Source organism: Tiliqua scincoides, chromosome 3 (assembly GCF_035046505.1).
Source record: "Tiliqua scincoides isolate rTilSci1 chromosome 3, rTilSci1.hap2, whole genome shotgun sequence".
In the NCBI taxonomy this organism is placed as follows: Eukaryota; Metazoa; Chordata; class Lepidosauria; order Squamata; family Scincidae; genus Tiliqua; species Tiliqua scincoides.
This window is the reverse complement of record NC_089823.1, coordinates 35958108-35982065: the sequence shown is the minus strand read 5'-3', so window position 1 is coordinate 35982065 and position 23958 is coordinate 35958108. Positions and strand designations below refer to the sequence as shown.

The window sequence follows — 23958 nt, the reverse complement described above, 5'->3', positions numbered from 1 at the left end:
GCAGATATTGGATATTTCTGTAAGTCAGAATGAACAGTGGAAAAGGTACAAACTTTATAGCTTCTTTTTCCTTTCTGACTTGGCTGTGGGCACTATTGTGGCTTTATAGTGTCCTGTGATAGGAGGTAGAAGGTAAATTATTTGTGATTGTCCAACACAGTTGTAATGGTATCTTGTATACTGCCCTGAACCAGCTTGTTAACATATTTCTGATTCTGGTACACTGAATCTTAAATTCATTGCCTTTCATCTTATTGTGATAGCAAAAGATCAGTATCTTGTTTCTAGAAATGTCAGAACCAATAAGATTGTTAAAAATCTTAGCCTACATTGCCTACCCATGTTATATTTTAAGTCTTCTTGCATGTCAATAACAAACCATTAAAATGCATCATAATAGGAATCTGCAGATGTTTCTCCCTTTTAACTGTCCAGGTAATATAGCATTCTGATAAAAATTTATGGTTATTTTAAATAAATGTATATTATTCTTAATAACCATTTATTTTAAAAGCTTTGTATCCCACCCTTCTTCTCCAAACAATTAGGTGCTCAGGACAACTTGCAATCTTAAATTAAAAACATAAAAACAAATCACAGAAATCAGTGTTAAGAAATAGAATAAAAGCATTAAAATCCACAAACAGACCAATAGCAGAACATAATATTATCAGACAAAAGAACAGGAAGAATAACCAAGAGAAATTAAGTCAGGAAAGCTAACAGAACTAAAAAAAAAGGTCTGACCCTGCTGAAAGGTGAAAGAAGGGCATATATCTCAACTGAATTGGGATGGAGTTCCATAATATCAGTGTTCTCACAGACAAGGTCCTCCCCCTTGTTGTTGCCTTGTTGCAGGCTTGGTCAGAAGAGCCCCTCCCCATTACATCAGAGGCTAACTGGTTCATATGGGTGAGAGCTCAAATGCCACTTTTATAAACAGTATGATGCCTTTTTCCTTAAAATATACAAATTCATCCAATTCTTTAAAAAAAAAATTATAGATTGGGTAGATGTGAATAATTACAGACCAGTCTTGAATGTTCAGAGGCAAGATGACCAGTTATGTGGGAGAGGAAACAAATGGTAGTTTGGGATGAGGCTGATCAGGGTTCAGACTGGACAGAGACTTAGTAGGCCTGCATAGCAATCTGTGTCTAAAGATAGATTGGGGGAGCCTGTTTATTTCTCTGTAACTTGCAGGGGCCTCAGTTACAACTGAACATCAGATGGTTGCAAGGTGGTGCCAGTTTGTGCTGGTTCTGCTCTCACCGCTCTGAACAAACTTAGAAGATAGTATGTGGTAACTTCTATTACTGTGGAGTTGAGCAGATCTGTGGGGTATTGCATGGTTTGATGCTTTTTAATACTGTGCATTTTTGAGATGGAGGGAGAGAGCGTAATGCAGTGTGGTGTCATCGGTATGCTGAAAGTGCCCAACTCTATTCTTTCTATTTGATCCAGGTGCAGTAGCTTTGTGTTACTGTCTGAACTTGGTTATGGGTTAGATCAGGGGTGTCCAAAGTTTTTGGCAGGAGGGCCACATCGTCTCTCTGACACTGTGTTGGGGGCCGGAGAAAAAAAGAATTAATTCACATTTAAAATTTAAATAAATTTACATAAGTTTGCATAAATAAATATATTAAAGATGAACTTAGATGAATGCATGACGGTCTTGCAAAAGCTCAAGGCCTATAAAAGGCCTTGCACAAAGCAAGGCAGGCCTTTCCTTTGCTTCTGCTAAGGCATCACAGACATGAAACAGCAAGCAGTGGAGAAAGCCCTCACCCCACAGCTTACGCAAGAGGTCAAACAGTCACCCTTACGCTGAGAGCAGTTGCATCGAGCCAGAGCAGGCTCCAACAAATCTCTGGAGGGCCAGAGGTTCATTGGAGACTGGGGGCTCCCTGAGGGCCACATTGAGAGGCCTCGAGGGCCGCATGTGGCCCCAGGGCCGGGGTTTGGGCACCCCTGGGTTAGATGAAGGAGAATAATTTGGGGCTGAATCCAAGACAGAAATTCTGATATTTGGGGTTTTTTGTGGTGAAATCTGGATGCCTGTTTTAGAAAGGGTCACGCTCCCCCTGAGAGTCAAGTTTGCAGCCTGGATGTGTCTTGGATCAAGCTGTTTGATTCGCAGACTGTGGCCCAGTCCACTTTTTATCATCTTCAAATGACAAGCTGTCAGAAAAGTTTTTTCACAGACTCTAAGCTTGCTGCTGCCGTCAGTGACCACCTGTTTGGATGATTTTAGTGCACTCTCTGTGGAACTGCCATGGAAGATGGTTCAAAAGGTGCAATGGGTGCTAAATTCGGCCATCTGGAATGGGCTGCAGAGAACATATTTTCACATATTCTTGTTCAACTGCACTAGCTGCCAGTTAGCTTTCATGTTGGTGGTGGTTTTGACCTTTTAAAGCCTTAAATGGCCTGGGCTCTGCATACTTGAGGGAACACATTCTTCCCACATTGGTTGTGGAGGCCCTGCTCCAAATCTCCTTTTTGAGATTGGTGAGAACTCTGAACAGGGGCTTTTTGGTAGTTCTTCGGACTCTTTAGAACACTTGATCCAGGGATGCGGGCCTGACAGTATTAGACAATATTGTTCTCTTTTTTCAAATGTGCCTGATGGAGAGCTTTCCTTGGAGTTGGCTCCCTGTGTTTGTTTTTGTGTTGTTGCTGCTGCTATGTGATATTTCTTTTGGATTGTGTTTATTTTTGCACTCTATTTTTAATTGTAGGATGCTTTCTGGTTTTTTAAGAAAAGTTATAAAAATGTTTTAATGATATATGAATAGCCTGTTTGTTTACTTCTGTGCTACTCTGGACATTCCTTCCTGTAGCACACTTTTAGATACAAGAAATTCAGTTTGATAACAGTATTGTGGGGAGAGGAGCAAGCACAGATACCTGTGGCTTCTCTTTTCCTCCCCTGTGGCTTTTCTCTTCCTCTCCACAGTATTCTTTCATGCTTCTCACTTGCCATTTCCTCCTATTCCAGAAGTAAGTGGATCCCATAAACTTCTTGCATGTAAGAAAATGGGGAAAACCTCATGGGGTGAAAATTTAAATAGTTCCCCCTTGAGGTGTTGAATTGATTCACATTTTCATACCCTTTAAGTGGTACTTCCAGGTCTGCTACTTGAAGGGGCTGAATCACCCTGCCTATTAGCAGGCTCAGCAGATACAGTACCTGTTTCCTCTTCTGACATGGGCATCATTGATGTTTATTTTGGTCCTCAGCCTATGTGTGGTATTAAAGTCCAACTCTGTCCCTATTTATAGCCTTTGAATTTATATAAGTCAATGAAGGAACTGGAGTTGGGACATTATTCATGTGGGGACAAAATCCCTATCACACATCTCAGAGACGTGGCCTTAATGTAGGGGACAGGCAGCAGATTTTGACAATACAGGTATAACCTACTTAGTCACTTTTCACCCATGATGAGAAGGGAAAAGGTCATTTAACAATAACCTTGTTAGTGCAGGAAAGGGCATCAATCATCCTCTCTCCAGGCGCTTAGAACAGCTTCATTTTCAGGCAAGCGAACCCTCCCTTCCCCCTGAGCACATGAAAGAATGCAAAGTAGAAGTCATTATCTCCTCCCCTTTGCACTCTTTCCCAGATGAAGTGAGAGGTGGCTGCCTCCAAGTGAAGGTTTTCTAAGTGTCCAGAAAGAGTATGATTGATTCTGCATCAGGGTCTGCCTGAAGCTTCTGTTGTGCGTTACAACGGTTAGAAAGGCTATTTTTAAACTGCTGAGCAAAAGGACACTGTTTTTTAAATGGATTTCCTTTAAAACAATTTTTGGTATCCACATGGTTGCTGGAACGGAACCCTTGAGGATACTGAGACTCAACATGGATAAGGTATTTGCTTTTATGGGAGAAAAAGTGGTAGAACCTTTATACTACTAGCCTTATATAGACAGCATGAAGGTAACATACAGCCCAATCCAGCGCTTGTGGCACCCAGGGCTGCAGTGGCACCAAAAATGGCTGCCGTTGCATCCTGTGTGCTCCAAAGGCAGTGCTGGTGGCTCCTCGGGAGAAGGGGACTTTGTCCCCTTTCCCCGGGTAAGCCAAGTAGCCCTGCAATGGGGCTACTCAATTCTACGTCGATCCAAGGGTTGGCGTAGAATTTTGAGCCTCTGTGTTGGGCCCACGGCCTGAAATGGAGGCTCAGGATCTGGTGGAGACACCTCCCTCCCACCCTCCCACCTCCAACAGCATGCCTCCTCACCGCCCTTTCCCCGCCCTCCGCCTGCCTCCCCCCACCTTGGAACACCTCCTCCCCAACTCCCCCCATGCCCCCACCTACCTCTCCACTGCCCGGCTGTCCGTGTGACCGCTGAGCAGCAGAGCTCCGGTAATAGCCCAGTGCCAGCCAGCACTGGACTAGTACCGGTATTCCACTGGTGCGTTTGCGACAGTGCGTGCTGGCAGTGAGCCGGCGCGCACTGTATAGGATTGGGCCCATAGTCACTGTGGCTTTCAAGGGGCATTTTCCATAAAGAATGTCATGGTTAAGACCAGACAAATGCACAGCAAAATAAATGCAGTGATACACGAGTTTGACAAAGCTAATTAGTACTGTACATGCTAATGACCCAACTGCAGAAAAGGCAGGATGCCTTTACTCTTAAATGTATCACTTTCTATTTCCTTACTGCCTATTTCTCCATTTCCTGTCTTTGAATATTTATCGTGAAGCCCAATGATAGCTATTACCATAGTTACCAAATCATAATAAAGAATAACTATCAGTTTAATGTTTGTTTGGTTTTATTCCATTTTTGGAAATCTATGCGGTTAGGCTCATGCTAATACTCAGATTTAGTCACTGTATTGCATTTTCATCTTATGAAATACTACTTTGTCATGGAAGTTTTTATTTTTAGACAGATATTGGCTTGATGATACCCTGAACATTACAGAATTCCTGTCATATGTCTGGCATATGACAGTTACTCACTAGGCTAAAAAGCTGAACTATTTAACTACCAGACTTCCTTTCCAGCTGAACAATTGGCTGTTACAGAATCTTAATTTTTCCAAGACTGGGTTTTGAACAGTTATAGCATTGATTAGTTAATATGGTTTGTGGAGTTCTAAATTTTGCAGTTTTGCCCTGGCATTTGAATGTTTCAATTTTGTGTAGTTAACTGTGCTCATCTTGTGTATTTATACCGTTTTGCAGCATTACATGCTGTCCTGCATGAGAAAATACCAGCAAGTAAACATTCTGATCCATATACTTAAAAAGTACATGTTTATGTCATCTGGAATTCTGTCCCCCTGATTCAGCAAGGGAGCTCTGTGATCAGTAAAAGATTTTCATGCACAGATTGCCCTTCTGGATCTTCCCAGATGCATACAAGAGGTGCTGTTGAGAGGCCGGGTTGGAACTTTGCATCCAAGAAGTGGCACATGTGACTCTCAAGGTACACTTGCCCCTCCCTCCCCAACCAAAGCAACAAGCACCATCAGAGCTGTGTATGCTAATAATCGTAGGGAGCATGAAGAGGCAAGTACTATACAGTACTGGATGGCTATAGAATTATACGTCATAGTTCTGTTAGCTTATAAATTCAGCAGCTTCAGTGCATGTATAGTTGTGTCCCTGTTCCCTTAAATGAGTAAGAGAATGCTAAGCTTGACCCTTGGGCATCCAGTCTTTACCTTTGTAGAGAGTACTTTGGAGTCACACCCCTTGACAAATGTTAGCTCTAGATCAGTGATTTTCAACCTTTTTCAGCTCGCGGCACACTTCTTGACCGGTTTGCAACCTTCAGTCTCGAAAGACTATGGTATAAGCCTACAGCACCCAGTATTCCCAGGCGGTCTCCCATCCAAGTACTAACCAGGCCTGACTCTGCTTAGCTTCCAAGATCAGACGAGATCAGGCATGTGCAGGGTAACAGTTGCTTGACCACTGGCAAGGCACTAAAATGGTCAAGGCACACCATCAGCTTTTTGACAATTGACAAGGCACACTGTGCTGTCAATGGGGGCTCACATCCCCTAATGATCCTATTGATAAATGAGCCTCTCCCAAATACCTGCGGCACACCAGTGTGCCACGGCACAGTGGTTGAAAATGGCCACTATAGATTTTGAGAGGGCAGGATGCTTGGAATTGATCCACTTTCTCCTTGCCACTGTTATCATTACCCATTCACTTCTCCCTTCCTCTGGGCTCAATCTGCATCACCACCCAGAGGAAGAGAGCAAGGTGAGCAGTAACTGTGACTCATCTTGCTCTTGTCATTGCTTGCATGTTCAGAGAGGGCAGACAAACAGGCTAACCTTGCTCTTGCTCCTTCTCACATTGCAAGGAGAAGGAGCAGGGCCCTGTGGCTCTGAGTTACAACTTGTAGGCTTTGGCAGGTATCCCAAATGCCAACCCCAGACACTGGCCCAACCTTACCTAAATGCATTGCAGGTACTCCTCTGGTCACCTGTTTCAAGTAAAGATGGCCTTCAGGCACTGCCTCGCCACTAAAACTGAGAGCAATCTGTTATGCTGGCTGTGGCCAGGTGGACAGTGTTTTCTCACTTGCCTGGCAGAAAGATCCAGACAAAGGACAGTCAAACTGGCAGATTCTTGACTGACAGTCAAAAGGCAGATTCTTTTACTGTCTTTGGAAGCCAAAAGGATACGGCCAATGGAATGTGCTTCTGATGTGCAGCATTGAGGCCTTGTTATCACGGCAGAGGATAAATCTGTGTCTGGAGTCCAGACTCTGGACTGTACTATTTTAGGCTGCTAGTGGGGGCTCACATGGATGTGTGCTTTGTTTACAGTAAAAGTACCTTCTCCCTGTTGTCTCGCTTCCTTTGTAGAGGTTTTTATGCACTGAGGCATATCCAATCATTTGAGACCCCACTTGTGACCTGAAGGCACATATTTACCACCCTATGAGGTCCAAACATAGGAGCAGCTGCTCCTCTGGGGGATGCAGAAGACTGCATGGGAACAGTTTTGCTCTGGGTGAATATAGTCAAGTTCTGAGGCAACTGCTTCTCTTATGGCTCCCTTGTTGCCACCTGGAAACTAGAAAGGAGTAGCCCCTAGAAGAACTTTGCTCTGCTTTCCAACACAGCAGGATGGTCATTGCCTGATTCAGCTGATGATGGGGAAAGAGCTGAACGGAGCAGAAGTTAGATGATTACCCTCTGAAGTACGGGTTGTACAACCTCGCACAAGAAGGGAACCAAGAAACTATAGTCCTGAGGTATTCAATCTGTGCATCCTGCCTCCCTAGTGAGGCGTGGCTAGCCTTCAGGGGCATCTTGGGGCATCTGGGGAGAGGCATCCGGAGAGCTCAGCCGCACATGCTGCCTGCTGACTTGCTGCTTTTCTGCAGCTGTGAACAAGGAGGGCATGTGAAACATGTTGGGGGGAGGTGGGAGAGAAGGCTGGCTGGGCAGCAGCAGAGGTTCTGCATCTCATTAGCTCAGGGCATCCTCCTGGCAGGCTTCAAACTGGGAGGGAGGAGTAAATACAAGCAGCTCAGTGCTTTCCTCTGCTTGGGAAGGAAGGAGCCAGCCTGCTCTTGGGGTTGTCCAAGATGTGTGTGGGGTTGTCCAAATGCCCCAGCCTGCATTCCTCCATCTTGCCTGGTGGGAATAGGGGTGGCAGCTTGCACATTGGGGTGTATGTGTATGAGCAGCCCCCATCTACTTTGGGGTGAGTTGTAATCTTGCTCGGTGTGGCTGCAATCCTTTGCACACTTTCCTGGGGGTAAGCCCATTTGGCTCAAATGGGACTTACTTCTGAGTAGACATACATAAGCTTGAGGTCTGTGTCAGCTTAACCAAGGATCTTCACCTTTCTTTTTTTCCTTCAAAAAGAAAAAAAAGCCACTCTTGATGGCTTTGTCTCCAAAAATTGATTATAAAATAAAAATACCCATTCCTTTTCAGCCTTCCCCCTTTTTCCTCCTGCCTCCTTTTCGGGTGGGGGGGGGTACTCTGTTGGCTGCTATTGTAAGAAAAAGGCACAATCCTAGCTAGGTCTACTCAGCAGTAAGTTCTACTGTGTTCAATGGGACTTACTCCCAGGAAAGTGAGGTTAGGATTGCAGCCAGTCTCTGAGTCTCAGTTTGGATCAATTTTCAATTAGCAGATATACACAAAACAAAGTCTTCCCCTCAACCAGCAAATTCATCTCTTCCCCCCCCTTTCCAAAATCCTGCAGGTGTGCTGCTAACAAACTCAGGGCACAATCCTACCAGGTCTACTCAGAAGTAAGTCCTATTTTGTTCAATGGGGCTTACTCTCAGGTAAGTGAGATTAGGATTGCAGCCTCAGAGTGCTGGCAGCTGTTTTTTTTGTTTCTAGTGTATAATTATAACACCTTCATCCCCATTTTGGGGGTAACTGAGGTGAGGTGTTGTAATGGGGAGCCATGGCCAATGGCCACAAGGATCAGGGGAGCAGTGAGCTGGAAAAGTTTGAGAACCACTACTATAGTCCCTTGACTTCCCAGGGAATTTTCAGGGGTTGCAGAGAACTGTTGGCCTGAGGAAGGGTGGGTAAGTCATAAGGATACAACCTTATGACTTGATTGAGATTTCTCAGTGGAGTGCTGTGTACAGAGCATCATTTATCAGCTCAACATGATGCTGGTTTAGCTTTGTGAAGATACTGCAGCATCAGCTTTATGATTAATGTGATGCTGGTAATGCCCATAAAGATGCTGGGACCTTGGTATAAGGTTGCAAACCTGCATATACTTTACAAAGAAGCTGTTGGAATTGACACTGTACCCAACTAAAAGTGCTCTAGGACTGAAGTGGAAACCTCAGCATATCCTGATTATGTTGAAAATGCAGGTCGGCACAGCTGTGGTTTTAATTTAGTGTAAAATCAGGAGTATTCCTGGAAGGCTTTTGTCGTCTTGCTTTAAAAAAAAAATCATTCCGGGACAAGAAGGGATATCCTCAGCATATTGGAAACATTTTCCATTTAGTTAAGAAAAAGAGTGTGATGGAATTAAAAAGATCTAGTGGGAACTTAAAAAAAGTAGCTCCTTTAGTGTCCTGAAATGCATCTGTTTTTGAAAGGGGGAGAGCTTGTGTAAAATCACTTTATAATAGAACAATTTGTGATATAGTAGGATTTAGTAGCTACAGAAAAGGAAATGTCTTTTCTCCAAACTAGGGGTGCCCAAACCCTGGCCTCGGGGCCACTTGTGGCCCTCGGGGGCTCCCAATCAGGCCCTTGGGGAGCCCCCAGTCTCCAATGAGCCTCTGGAGACCTGCTGGACCCCATGCTGGCCGAATGCAACTGCTATCAGCATGAGGATGACTGTTTGACCTCCCATGTGAGCTGTGGGATGAGGGCTCCCTCCACTACTTGCTGTTTCACGTCTGTGATGCAACAGCGGCAGCGAAGGAAGGGCTGGCCTTGCTTTTGCAAGGCCTTTTATAGGCCTTGTTCTATTGCAAGACCTTCATTCATTCATATAAATTCCATCTCTAATAAATTCATTTATGTAAATTTATTCAAATTCTAAATGTAAATCAATTCTCTTTTTTCCTGGCCCCTGACACAGTGTCAGAGAGAGGATGTTGCCCTCCTGCCAAAATGTTTGGACACCCCTACTCCAAACTATACAGGTGTGCCCTGGTATCTGCAGAGGTTCCTTTACCCCTGACTGTTAAATGAAACTGCAGATACCAGGGAATGTCCCTCCACACTCTGGAGGCAAGGGGAACTCCGCTCCTGTCGCCTCTGGAGGGTCCTCTCAGCCCAGCCAAGACCACACATGTGCGTCTGTGGCCTCTGCTGGGCTCAGACTGAGCCTTAGAGTAGAAAAAGTGCACTTCCAGGTTTTGTTTTTTGTAAAAAAAGGCATTAGGAGGTCTGGCTTCCTGGAATTAAAAAGTTACTTCTGCTTTTATGAAAAAGGCTCTAAGGCTCAGTTTGAGCCCAGCAGGTGCTGTAGATGGACGTGTGTGCATCTGCTGGGCTCAGAGAACCCTCTGAACCCTGTGGAAGTGAGGGCACCAGACCTTACCTTACCTTACCTCCAAGGAGGCAGCAGACCCAGTCCCCTGATAAGTGAATCCGTGGATAGGGGCCCCCCTGCACTATCTAAACAAATCTGAATATCATAAAATTCTTAATTCACAATTGATTATTCTTGCACACTTTGTTATTATGTCTTGAACAAAAAACCAACACATAATCTTTGCAATACCTCCACTATCAGAATTAGGTCCTATTCTTAAATACTGTCCATTTTTGTTTCATGAACTCACCCATCTCTTGCACTCATAGGACTAAGAGGGTCCTGCTAAAAATTCCATAGAGCCATTATGTTAAATATGAGGATGGGGTAGGTAAAATTCAGCAAGCCTTTGTTTAATTTTGGCTCCCACTTGATATGGAATTAATTGCTAAAGCAGGTTTCTGTGAGTCTTGGTCTATATACTTTCAGGAAGCAGTGTAAGGCCTTCTTTTTCTGATAGCCCTTAGAGAACTATTGTAATTTTATTGTCTTATGGTTTAATATCCTTTTAAAATCAATAAGCTGATATAAATTGCATACATTTTTAAAGTTTGTATTTTTAGAACTCTTATGCTACTTTTCCTTAAAAAAAATCAACAGTAGCGTAAAATAATGAAACAATATTATCATTGAACATCACAAACTGTATAAAGACTACATACATATAAATGCGTTAAATTTGGGTTAGAAGATTGTTGATAATCTTTTGAAATGATAACAATGCACAGGAACTCTTTTTTTGTTCAGTAGGGTAGAAAACCAATAAACTAAAAGATATATGACTTTTAATCATCATTTGTCAACTAAGAGTGAGTGCTACTTGTACCTTAGATGCTAATCTTTTCGACAAAATGAGTGGACTTGTGGACTTTTGTTTGTCAGCATAGGAGCACTGGAATGAATAGACTCTCCTCCTTTCCTCTTAAACTGGCAGTACAGTCCTTAAAGCTGACCTCTTTTATCTGGTCCTTGAAGGGACTGTGCTTTGAACTGACCTATAAGAGGTTTTGGTTTCTAACCTTCTTTGAAGTGATGCTTCAAAGCAGTGTTTGTTTCTGACCAGCTGTTGTGGTGCATGAAGAGGTTAACTGACTGATCATAGGATAACAATTGTAGATAGCCATGTTGGTCCATGAGGAGGAAAAAAAAACACCCCAAAGCCAAATTCTAACAACATTTTATCAGGACCAGTCATGGTGAGACAAAATCATAGCATATAAGTTTTGCCACATTTTGAGCTGGCAGCTATGTGTAAAATCGTTTATTGTGACCAAGTGTAATCATGAATATCTAGTAGCGTTGTTTTAATTTTAATTATTTCATATGCAGTAGAAAAATGGATCACTAGTCACAGCAGTCTAATGGTCAAACACAATAGCTTAAAGAGGATGAGCAGAAGGAAGCTCATGTGGGCTAAATTCTCTATCTCCTTGTCAGCACAGTAACTTGCTGCACCCTTTAAAAATTCACTTCAGAGGGTCAGAGGACTCTCTGGAATAGGTTTGTATGGGACATCCAAGTCTGCAGGTTTAAGGGGAGGTAGGTGAACATTGTCGCCCTCCTGCTGTGTGATCTAAAGTGCCTTCTGTTTGCTGTAGAGGCAGTTAGGATACAACCCAATAACACTTTGTATTGTGTATTTACAAAATAGCTTACCAGTCAGGGCTGCCCACTCTGACTGTGGATACTCCTGGGGATTTTTTCCCCCCAGCAGAATGGAGTGTTGCAAATTCCTGGAGACCTCATTAAAATATCCAAGGTTGCTTTCAATAGTTGTCTGGAGATTGATGCTGGAGACTCCAGGCCAACCCTGAAAACTGGCATCAGTTAATTTTTTTAAAGCGGACTGTGCTGTTGGTTTATGTTTCCTCCAGAAGCTCTGGTCTTTCAACCTTGTATTTTGAAATGGGAGAGGAGTGCTGAGATAAACTTCTCCAGATGCACAATTTTGCCTTGACAAGAAATATGGACACAAATGGTCTGCAATGGGTTTGTGTGTTATGGGCAGAGCTCTTATGGATGGGTGGCAACTCTGTTTAGCTGATGAAGTTATCTGTTAGGACTATAAGGAAGGGCAGACCAGGTGTGTGGTATTCGTTAAGCATTTTAGAAACCAGAAGAAACATTTTGATTCTAGCTGGACACATTTTTGCAAGCTGAGCTGTAGAGCAGGCTTGACATTATAATGACTACAATGAGTTGTGAGATGGGGGATGCATCTTGTTGACAGTTATCAACCATTTTTTGCCAAAAGTAGCTTGGAGCTGCAAGTGTACATCATACCTTCTTCACCACATCCACTAAAGGAAAACAAAAACAGGACAGTGGAAGGGTAATAAGTGGGTTAATTACTGTATTGGTGATCCTGGCCCCTGTACCGACTGGGGTCAGAACTGCAAGGTGCCGGCCCCCTGCTGTCTGGGGGCCAAAAACCAGAAGTGGGGTTTAAAGGCCTTCTGGAGGTCTCAGGGAACTTTTGGAGGGCTGGGGAGGCCACACGCAGCTGTCCCAGCTCTCCAATGGCCTTCAGGCAGGGGCGGGGGCAGCGGTGGGTAGACGAGGAATTGGAGCCACCCCTGGAGGCATTGCACCCTGAGGCATTTGTTCCCCCTTGCCTCCCCCCAGGAACTCCGCTGAACTACTTTTTTTAAGCTTATAGGATCCAGCAAGAGTAAGGCCAAAATTTTGAGGTAAATCCTCACCAGATAGGCTACAAAGATAGATGGTTCTCTGTTAAGAAGTGAGGGTCAAATGTGATTCTGTTTTGCGGTGAAGGGATGTTAGAGTTTCTTTCAGTTTGCCCCCCCCCCGCCATTTGCAATAAGGAAGATAATATAATATGTTAATAAGAATAATAATAAAGAAGGTAAAATAGGTGGGGGAGGGGTGGAAGAGAAGCCACCAAGAGCATCTCTGGGCATGCTAAGGGCTGTCTTCCCTCTGAACCTCTTGTCCATGTGGACTGGTGAAATAGTGCCCCACTCATGAGAAGACTGTTTATTTTTTAACCATTTTTTAAAACAGATGTATTTTACTGACTGAACAGAAATGCTGTTCTACATTTCTCTCTCCTAAATAGACTCATTTTAGGCCAGAAAAGAAACAAGTGATTTCAGTTGTAGCAGCAAAAACTGGAACTCCTGAACTTTTACATCAGCCAGGAAATTACAGTTGTGCAGATGGAAGGCTAGCATGAGGAAATGGAAAGATTAGACACTAGAGATGTGGGATGGTGGTCAGAACATGGGACTGTGAGGGAAGAACTCCTGAGTACTCATTCATCTCCCATATTCCCCTTTGTCCTTAAGTTAAACTTGCTGCTTCAGCTTTTCCATGCAAAAATATTTAGAACACACTGATTTGATTTGGGGCATTTTGACCTTTGTTTGTTCGCTTTCTACAAAGTCTTAAGATGTATCTATTTTTTAATGTATTTGGTGAACATGTCTAAGGTGTCCAAAGCCCCGTAGATCCCTTGATAAGAGTTCCATATAATAACCTCACTGCAAAAGCAAAGGGTTTAAACAGAAACCAGCAGTACAGCAACAGCTCCTACTCTTTCTTACCCCTGGTAACCGAGCAAAAAAGTACCTTTCAAAGTGGCAGCCTTTCTGTTTAGCTGGGGGTAAACTGTTCCTGTTCACCCCAGCATAGTGTCCCTCCAGTAGGCTGTTAACTTGTGTCTCCTTTTGAAGATATTGAGCGCCTTTGGGACTGGGGACCATCTTCTCATTTCTTTTGCTATGTAAACTACTTTTTGTTCGTAAAAAAGCTGTATGTATATATACCTAAGAAAGAAGGTATATATACCTTCTTTCTAACTATAAAAAAGACAACAGGAAAAAATTAATCATTATGAGATAGGGCAGGGGTGTCCAAAGTTTTTGGCAGGAGTGCCACATCATCTCTCTGACACTGTGTTGGGGGCCGGGGGAAAAAAGAATTAATTTACATTTAAAATTTGAATAAATTTACATAAGTATACATAAATTGATATATTAAAGATGAACTTATATGAATGAATGAATGGTCTTGCAATAGCTCAAGGCCTATAAAAGGCTTTGCACAAAGCAAGGCTGGCCTTTCGTTGGCTGCTGCTACTGCATCACAGATGTGAAACAGCAAGCAGTGAAGGGAGCCCTCATCCCACAGCTCGCGTGAGAGGTCAAACAGTCACCATCATGCTGAAAGCAGTTGCGTCGGGCCAGTGAGGGCTCCAGCAAGTCTCTGGAGGGCCAGAGGCTCATTGGAGACTGGGGGCTCCCTGAGGGCTGCATTGGAGTCCTCAAGGGCCACAAGTGGCCTGAGGGCCGGGGTATGGGCACCCCTGATATACATCATGCTACTTGACAGCAGTACACATAAACAGCAGATACTCTCTCTCTTTACAATTGAAGAACCAACTCCATAGCCCTAAGGAGTCCTGAGTGAAGGGAAAGACAACAGAGAGCTTGAAAAATGCAGTTTTTGACAGCAGTTGTGTCAGGCCAGTGGGGGCTCCAACAAATCTCTGGAAGGCCAGAGGTTCATTGGAGACTGGGGGCTCCCTGAGGGCCGCATTGAGAGACACTGAGGGCCGCATCGAGAGACCTCAAGGGCTGCGTGTGGCCCCAGGGCCAGGGTTTGGGCACCCCTGAGGTAGGGTGAAAAAACTGGGCATTCTGCTGACCTGACCATCCTCAGTCTAGGCCTCAGACCTGAAATGCAACCAAAATCCCTGTCAATTTATAATGCAGCATTGGGATGGAAGATGGGAAGGCTTGTTGAGGAGTGAGGCGGTGCACAAGCCTCAGCTTTCTTTGCTTCAGTCTGCTCTAAATTATGTAAGAAGACTCCCCCCTGGTCTGCTTACAAAATCCTGTCTCCAGACCTGATATGCTGGCCAGCACTGGTCCAGGAAGTGGAATAAAGCCATGTGATCTTGGTGCACAGACCCACCAGAGTGAGGAGGCACCATGTTGCTGGTGTGCTTCGTCACCACCCTGCATGAGGCACCAAAGAGTCCCTGCTTAAAGCCTCATTGCTTATCTGTTTAAACATTGTTTCAGAAGGCATGACAGGTCTTAAAATGCACGGCTTACGTTTTATGCATCTTTCTCACAGTTACATGTCCCAGCAAGACATAATGTAAGAAGGAGGTCCTTAAACCTCTGTTGTGGTCAAAAATATCCTGTTGCTTGTATAAAATTCCAATTCCAAGCCTTAAGCATTATGCTAAATGAAGAACTTCACCTTGGCCCCCAGTGCTTACGCAGCAACCAGCTTTCAGAGCTTGGAGCAAGAGGGAAAAGTGTGCTGGAATTCTGTGGCTGTATTGCATAGGACCAGAGACCAAGACTATCGAAATACTTGATAGTCACATAGGTCTATATCCAAGCAAGCCCAAGCATTAAGAAACTTGGGGAACGGAACTTTTCTACCCTCTCCCCCTCACTGCAGCTCTCTGTGCATCCCTAAAAGCTGTTTTTTAGGGTTGGGAGACCACTGGACACAGGATGGCATTTGCTCCCATTGATGCAAGGTGCCTCTGGCTCCGTTTGTGCGGGTTCCCCGCACCACATTCTGTCCTGTTCATGAAAGTCCCTCAATACTCAGGAGTGGTTATTCAGAGGGCATGGAGAGCACAATGGCAAGGAGGGATCAGGAAACACCCCTTTCCCAAGCTTCCTTCCACTAGTACTAGTTTGGATCCAACCCATAGCATTTTTTCCTAAGTGCTCAAAGTATTTTGCATTTTCTCAGTTTTCTCAGCCATCTAACATAGGTCATTGTTGTTACCCAGTCTTATGGCTGCTGCAGGGGAGGGACTGCTAGGGTGGCACTGGAGTGGAAATGGTGGCTTACCGAAAGTCACCTAATGGATTCATTCCTTAAGGGAGATTTGAAGCAGGGACCTCTTACTAATTTTCTACTATAAGTCTACCATCAGGTGCCCTGAGATCATGTTAATGTAACTAACCACAAATAAGCATGCTGTCTTAATATGGCATTTAGAGTGGAAAGGGCATAGCCAATTTCTGCACTGGCATTTCCAAAGTAGTTCAGTTAATACTTACGAAGAATAGGAGTAGTTATTTAAAATCTTAACATGATTGAATTTGGATTTTAAGACCTAAGTAGCTACTAGAAATCTACTGCAAGTGTTTTTGGATTGTGGTGATTTGGTGCATTAAATATGGTTGCAGCCCACATAAACTGGAGTGTCTTAGGTAGAATCAATATTTGGTGAATTCTAATCTTGGGCTTCAACTTTGTTTTTGATACCTTAAAAACTTTAGTTAGTTTCATCTGTAAAATTCTGAATTAGCACCCCCAAGTCCAAACTCTTTACTTGAGAGTTGCTTTTGTCTTCCAGAATTTTATTAATCTTTACTTCAGACTACAAGGCTATGGGCTCTTTGCAGCAGAGGCTGGAAGTATGTTTTGTTGCTATTTTCAGATTTTACTAAAATGCCCAAGCAAAAAGGAGTGGATGTTTTAGCTTGATTTCATGACCAACTTTTTTGGAAAGCAAGCACAATAGCATGTTTGTTGCATCTTTGCTCTAAGCCTCTCTGAAAAACTACTGCTTGTTCTATAAACTAAAGCAAATCCTTTCAAACACATCTATTTGTCTGTGTGGGGTTGTCTTGTCTGTTTTGTAATCCTTGCTGTGGATAGCTTGTTCTTGTTTTTTTGGAAGGGGTGCTAGAACCCTGACAGTAAATGCATTTACATATCCTGGAAGTGAACGTCACTGATTTATGGAAGAACTACTTCCAAGAAAGTGTGCTTTGGACCAATGACTCAAGTTGTGGCTGTTCCATTGAGTGGTTCTGTGAAGTATATTTGTTTCTCTGCACATTACAGCATTGTTTGTTTCAAGTATTTGTCTTCTGGTTTGTGCTGATATCTTAAGCAGCAGTGAAAATAAAGCAAAATTATGCAACTGTTCTGATGTCGAGATTATCTCCTTTCTTAAATTAGCTAATAGTTTTGGATGAATTCGAAAATGGCTCTTTGCCAATAACAACTCATTGTGTTACTCAGAAAGGACTGACTGGTCATAAATGTCATTTTCCCAGAACATTTTCAGGAACTAGCCGTACTCCAAGGCTATTTTAACATTTAAAAAAAAAAAAAAAGTCAAGTATGCCCGTTGGGCATACAGCCTAACTCTAGAAGTTGAGGCAACATTGGGAGAACAGGAAGTGCGCTACCAAATACCTTTCACTGCATCACATCACAGCCTATTCTCTTCTACCCAAAGCCCATGATGCTGCCCCTGTCTTCGTGACATGTCTACTTATTTCCATATTCTTTTCTGCCCTCAATCTCAAAAGTGCCTTCTTTGCATCCTACATCTTTTCCCTGTATTGTGACCCTACACTGAGCATTCTTTCTTCAGTTTTCTTTTCCTATTGCTCCTAATACTCAGCTTCCACTGGGTACCTCATGCATGCTTCCTGCTTCTTCTGGAGTCTGTTAGATCAACTTTTATTTCTTAGATTCCAGTCAGCTGCTGGGAAGTTGAAGGAGAGAAGCATACCTTGGATTAACCATGGCCTCAGCTGAAGTCACAGTGGCCTTTGGCAGCAATATAAATAAATCTTCATGCAGTGGGTTTTTAAAGTGTATATCAATAGCACTACATTATGTTGATATGTGCATGCACACATTTCCCGAAGTACTGCAGTTTTACCATTATTGGTTTGAAAGTACTTAGCTCAGTGCCCTGAATAACTGCTTCACAGAATATGAAAAAGAAATGTACCACCTTTGCTAGCACATTAACCACTGTAGTGTTTGAAGGCAAGGTGTGCATCTGCAGCAAATACATGGGAAGTACATGCTTGGAAAGAAGCCTTGGCCACTTATGTTTAGCCTTAGTATGCGTGCAAGTACGTTTCCCATTGGCTTCTATCCTAAGTTCTTCTTTCATTTGCACAAGGGGGAGCAGTGATTTTCACTTTCCTCTTCCTTCTTGCGGGCTGCCCTCCAGTTTGTTACTGAGAGCTGGGGGTAATTGGGTGTAGGGAGATGGGCAAAAAATCAACCCTCTCCCCTGTACAAAAAGAGCTTCTTCCACAAGAACCACTTAGGGTACAATCCATTCCTTTTGTCATGAGGACATGTAGTGGCCACAATGACAATATCTTTTCCATGTGGAGCACCTTAACTAAGGGCAGGAGTAAAGACTATTCTAGTATCCTTGAGATGGGAGTGATTATCACATTACAGTCAGAATGAGTCTTGCAGATATTCTGTTATGTGAAAAGATACAACAGTTCTGGGTTTGTGCAACTTGGTGTGACTTCTCTGGGCTCTACTAATAGCATGTAATAGCAATGGATGATTTGGCTTTAGTTACCACTCTTGTGAAGGCAGGAGCTTTTATTTCTATGTGTATTGTATTAATTATTCAATTAAGCCTATATCCTGTTGGACTAAACTATGAGTTGATATATTAAACAAAAAGAAACCTGTGATCAATGTTTCCTGTCAATTATTGCCTTTTAAATACATTCGTTATAGTATTAATGGGTCCTGAAATGTACTGTAAATGACATCTGATCAGGACACAGAGCAGTTCTTCCCTTTGACAAATGGTTATGGCATGGAATAAGTCTGGAAGGCAAGCAAATCCAAAATTTCCTTTAGGTTGCCACTTTACTTCTTGTACCTCTAGACTTGGAGTGATCAATTTGAAACCCTTAGGTCTCCCTTTCAGAAATGCTATTTGTACTTCACAGTGCTATAAAGGTCAGTGACCTTTGCAGGCACCAAGGAAGCTAAGGCCTATGGTAGACAATCTTAGAAAAGAGAGAGAGAGGGAGCCAGGATCATACATATTAATTACCCTCTTCATTATGAAGCAGTTACATTTTCCATATTTTTGACCTACTGATGGGACTGTTCGCAATTGTACAGAAAAATTAGGTCTTTCCTCACTGATAGCATTTCACTTCTCACTTCAGATTAGTTTTCTGTTTTATGAAAAGCATTGAGCCAATGTGAGAATATAAATGAGTTCGTTATATTCCAAAATTGTGATCACATTAATGTTAGGGAGGGCACCAGAATGCGGGTCTCCTGTTGTACTGTGTGCTCCCTGAGGCATCTGGTGGGCCACTGTGAGATACAGGAGGCTAGACTAGAAGGGCTTTTGGCCTGATCCAGCTGGACTTTTCTTATGTAACCTGTGGATTTCCCCCTTTCCTATATCCCCACCTCGCACTGTGTTCCAGGCATGCGCATGGGGCAGAAATACTCCAGAATCCGACAAAGGTGGCTAAAATAGTGACACCTTTGCTTTCTGATGGTTCCATGCCCACAAACTTTGTTTCATGCACAAAATTATTAAAAATATTGTATAAAATTACCTTCAGGCTATGTGCCTAAGATGTATATGAAGCATAAATGAATTTTGTGTTTAGACTCATCTGCAAGATATCTCATTATGTATAAACAAATATTTCAAAATCTGAAAAAAACCAAAACACTTCTGGTCCCAAGCATTTTGGATAAGGCTTCTCAACCTGTAACAGTTTTACTCATTTCTGTCTCTGGAGTTGAACATTCCTCTCCCCAGCAACTCTGGCCCCTATGTTTGTGTTGGAAGGGGTAAATAGCCTGGATCTACTCATAAGCAGTGATTTGTTTTGTTGAGGTCTGTGTTAACTTCTCAACATTTTTATTTGCCTAATTCTTTCATGTTTAGACTGAGCAATAGGCCAACTGTGACCTTCTTTGACCTTTTGAGAATGAAACCTGCTGAGACATCTGTATGCATAAGATTTTCTTTGCAAATGAAGTCCCTTGCTTGTCATAGGAACTAAACAATTGTCACTCTTCTTGATTTTGGCAGGATACTAAATTGTAAATCTTTAAAACCAGAATTCTCGCTCATGGCATTAAATGGATAATCACTTTTGAAGAAATGTCTATTTGGTAAAGCAACTGAACATAACATGTCATCTTGATTCTTATTTATGCTATAATTGCTAAGTTGACATTCTATAGTCAGAGAAACACTTTGACAATTTTAGAATTCTTTTTCATTTGTTAATGAACATACGGCTGTAATAAAAATTTGCCCCAGTCAAAGAGTGAATTCTTACTATAAGGACCATATTGACTTCCACATTAAATGAAATTAATTCTGTCAGTTTTATTACCAAAATTAAAAGAAGAAAAATACTTCAAGAATAGTTGCAACAACTGATGTGGCAAGTCTGCATTGACTTTAGTGCAATTACATCAGGGAAGGGGGCTGATGAATCACCACAGTATGTGTTTTAATTGCTTAACAGCAAATATTTTTGAGAATGTGACTGAAACAGTGTGATGAGGAAAAATGAAATAGTTACAGTTGCTCATATATTGGGCAATATCAATACAAATTGTATTGTTCATAGTGATGCCAGCAAACCTGCATCACCACCATTCCAGGCCACACCCCTACTCAGTTACTCTCTAGTATGTTACAGTCCATCCATACATACAGTATGTACCACCACTATAGTATACCAGATTTTCTTAATTAAATCACTGATTTAATTGAACTGTTAAATCACTGATTGATAGTTGCAAAACTGAGGTTGATGGTCAATACTATAATATATTTATTAACAGAGGTGTTTTAAAAGTGTCCTTTATCTTACTCAGTAGTAAGCCCATTGTGTTCAATAAGGCTTAGGCTGTAATCCTATCCAGTTCTGTTCAAGTCTATTCAGAAATCCCATTATAGTCAATGAGGCTTACTCCCAGAAAAGTGTGGATAGGATTGCAGCCTTACTCACTAGAAACAATCCCCTCTACTTATTAAGTATAGTACAGAACTTCAAAATTAGCAATGTATTGAGCTGTTGTGCTTGTTGTAATAAAATAGAACAGAGAACCATTGAATTTAAGGGAGGACAGTTAAGCATGTGTCTCAATCTCCCTCTTTTTAAAATGCTTAACTTTAGCCAGACTTGTGTCTACTATCTTTGGTATGTCTTAAAGTGATTAGTCAATAAATGCTACTGATTGCTAAGGATCATATCAAAAATGAGGGTATAAAAATAATGTAGCATAGATTACTAGTTTTGAAATTAGTGGTTGGAATTCTTCAAAAGTAACTTTAGTAGTGTAATTCGAGACAGACACTGGGGTAAATGAGAGCCAAAATCAACACTGGGTCTGAATGAAATGTTTTAATCCGAAAACTCAACCTAAACTATGTGATATCTGTTGCTAATGCTTTGATAGGTAGTATGATTGCCATGAAGTTAGGTACAGCCTGTTGTTCTGACAATACTTCTGATAAATGTGAAATAGTGATTAATAGCTTCTCTCTGGTGGTTTCAAAAGATTTAAGAAACTTCTAACTGATGGAGAGAACCTTTCCATTCTAACAAGTTTTAAACAATACACTTTTCTGTTGCAAATTCAGTATTTTTGCACAGCTTAGTTGGCTTTTGAATGTTTCTGTTGTAAGTTCATGTATTTTAATGTTAGTAAGCACTTTCTGCCTATCTGTGGCTCAAGACATGCCATTTTCTTTTGAATGCAGTGAAATGTTTCTGAATATAGTACATAACAGACAAGTACTATAAAACAATAGTCGATTTCACTGTATGACTTGGGTGACCATCACATCATTGGTTGTTCTGCAGGTGCAACTAAAAAATGATGACTGGGTTTAAACAAGCCCTTTCTAAATATACTTTCCTTTCCTAAATGAGATCCAGTTCTTTTAGTTTGATTCTTTTCACTTTGTAAATCAATACAGCAAACTATTGTTCCTAAGCCAGTCATCCTGAAAGCACCAATAGAATGATGAGCTTCATTCATTATTAGAGGAGATTTGCTTTACAAGCCTGGAGAATATTTCTTTACCCTTGAAGGCCAATTCACCAGTTGTAGGCATCATCATAATAGCAAATTAAAGCCTGACACATTTTAGGATATTAGCCATTTGGGAAACTTCCTGGAATCAACGTCCTAATTAATAGTAGCTTTCCCATGCTGTATTACTTCTAAATTCCTTTTTTTTAAATACCAAAGTTCTAGATTGTTAAGTACTATATGTATGCAAGATTAATGTACTGTTAATTGGCATAACATCTTGCACAAACCTGACCAGTTAGCTACTACCTCCCATAATAGTTATACTGAGCACTTTTTAAAAAATAGTGCATGCTGTTGATTGATGGGTTTGATTAATTGGTTAATGGTGTAGTTTTTTTAAACTAACATTCATTAATATGTGTGCAAGTGTGCATTTTGTAAATGAACATTTTGTGCTAAACTGTATCTCCTGAATATAGAATAATGTAAGTTGTGTATATGTTATAATTGAACCTACAAATATGATTTCCCCTATAAATTATCCACATTCACATCAAATTCACTTCATTTGAGCCTGGTCATGAATAAATACCAATCACATGAGGAATAAGGCATGGTACAAATAACACTGTTAATGTTTAGTCCTGTTATCCTGGAGACTTCTTGAGACACTTTGAGTGGCTTTAATGCCAGGTAACCTGGACCACTTAACACCTTGCACAAAAGGGAATTTGCAGAAGGGAGTTGGATGCTTCAATGTTCAAGTTAGTATCACTTACTAGAATGTCAGTATGTAAAATGTAAATATAATTGATCTTTCCTCCTCTGCCAATAGAACACATGCAATTAATTGTTTTTAAAGGATATCAGTCCACAGAATTAAAATACTGTATTTGCACTAGAAAACCTTGTTTCATTTCAAATGTAGCATCTCCTTGAGTGCAGTTTGCATCTTCCATGGTCAAAAGTACAGTAAACCCTGGCATTTATATGTTTCTACATGTCTGTTAATCTATTTCAGACACACTTGAAAATAATTTCTATAACTTCATCCAATACCTTACAGTGTAGCTGTACTCTTTCCCACTGTTTTAAACGCAGTTTTGACTCTGTCCAGCACAATTTGGAAATTCTGTGTAATTCATAGCTTTCCCTTTTTCTCAGTGTTAAATGTTGCCTTGCAAGGAAACTGCTTAAATGGAAAATATTTACAGTTAGATAGTAGTTTGTTGTAGTTAATACAAGTGTTCATTAGCTTTAGAAACCTGTGTGAATCCTATTCGTTGTGGAACTCTTAAAGAGAACCAGGTGGACTTTTGAAGCCAAATGCTTATTGGTCCCCTAAAGAAACTTCATCTCACATTCTTGCTCTTACCTTCCGTGAATGAACTGCAGAGTCCCTGAGTTAGCTGTAACTCCATACAGTTCAGATGCGGATTCTCTCAGGCATCAGGGATGTGAGCATTCCAGCAGTTACACCAAACAATGAGAGAGAGACTTTCTGCATGCTCCAAGCCTATGGAGCATTACGTCATTGCAATACCATATAAGGGAACTCTGTGTTGTGCAGACTCGTCCTGTCTGTAGTGTACTTCGGTGATAGCCAGAACTAAAAAAAAAAAGCTTATTAATGTGTTCTGGCTCCAGCTGATGCTCTGGACTGTGTGAAACATTTCATTTGTCTGATCAGTTTATGGCCAAAATGAATAGACGGAAGAGCTGGGACAGAGCAGTACAATATCACTACTGCTAGCTGGTTGCAAACTAGCCTTTTCCTCCTGGTTTTCCATAACACATTTGTTTGGGGAGGGACTGGGTGGGTTGTAAGTCTTCTTTTTGGATTACCAAAAACGTAACTTAGTTGAACTCCTCTGAGAGAAGTATAAACACTAAGCCCCTTTCTTTCTTTCTTTCTTTCTTTCTTTCTTTCTTTCTTTCTTTCTTTCTTTCTTTCTTTCTTTCTTTCTTTCTTTCTTTCTTTCTTTCTTTCCTGATGATGTAACTAGAAAACAATTCTTCAAGTGATGATGGAAAGGCCAGATGAGAAACTGGGGTGTGTTGTGCGTGTTTGCATAAGTGTGTGCAGATACTATTTTTCCTTTAAACCCATTTCTGTGTTC

The 23958-nt window shown here is 41.7% G+C and overlaps 2 protein-coding genes across 3 annotated transcripts in view; one reads left to right on the top strand and one right to left on the bottom strand.

The window, feature by feature from the left end:
• Positions 1 to 23294, bottom strand: part of FILIP1L (filamin A interacting protein 1 like) — a 39604-nt gene extending 16310 nt beyond the window's left edge. The window contains exon 1 of one of the 2 annotated variants that reach the window (XM_066620878.1): positions 23214 to 23294. The gene's annotated coding sequence lies outside the window, so the exon portion shown is untranslated. Of the gene's footprint in view, positions 1 to 6433; positions 6475 to 23213 lie in introns of those variants that run through there. The other variant, XM_066620879.1, reaches the window with a different exon arrangement.
• CMSS1 (cms1 ribosomal small subunit homolog) overlaps positions 1 to 23958 on the top strand; it is a 243268-nt gene that overhangs the window by 23881 nt on the left and 195429 nt on the right. The window lies entirely within an intron of this gene.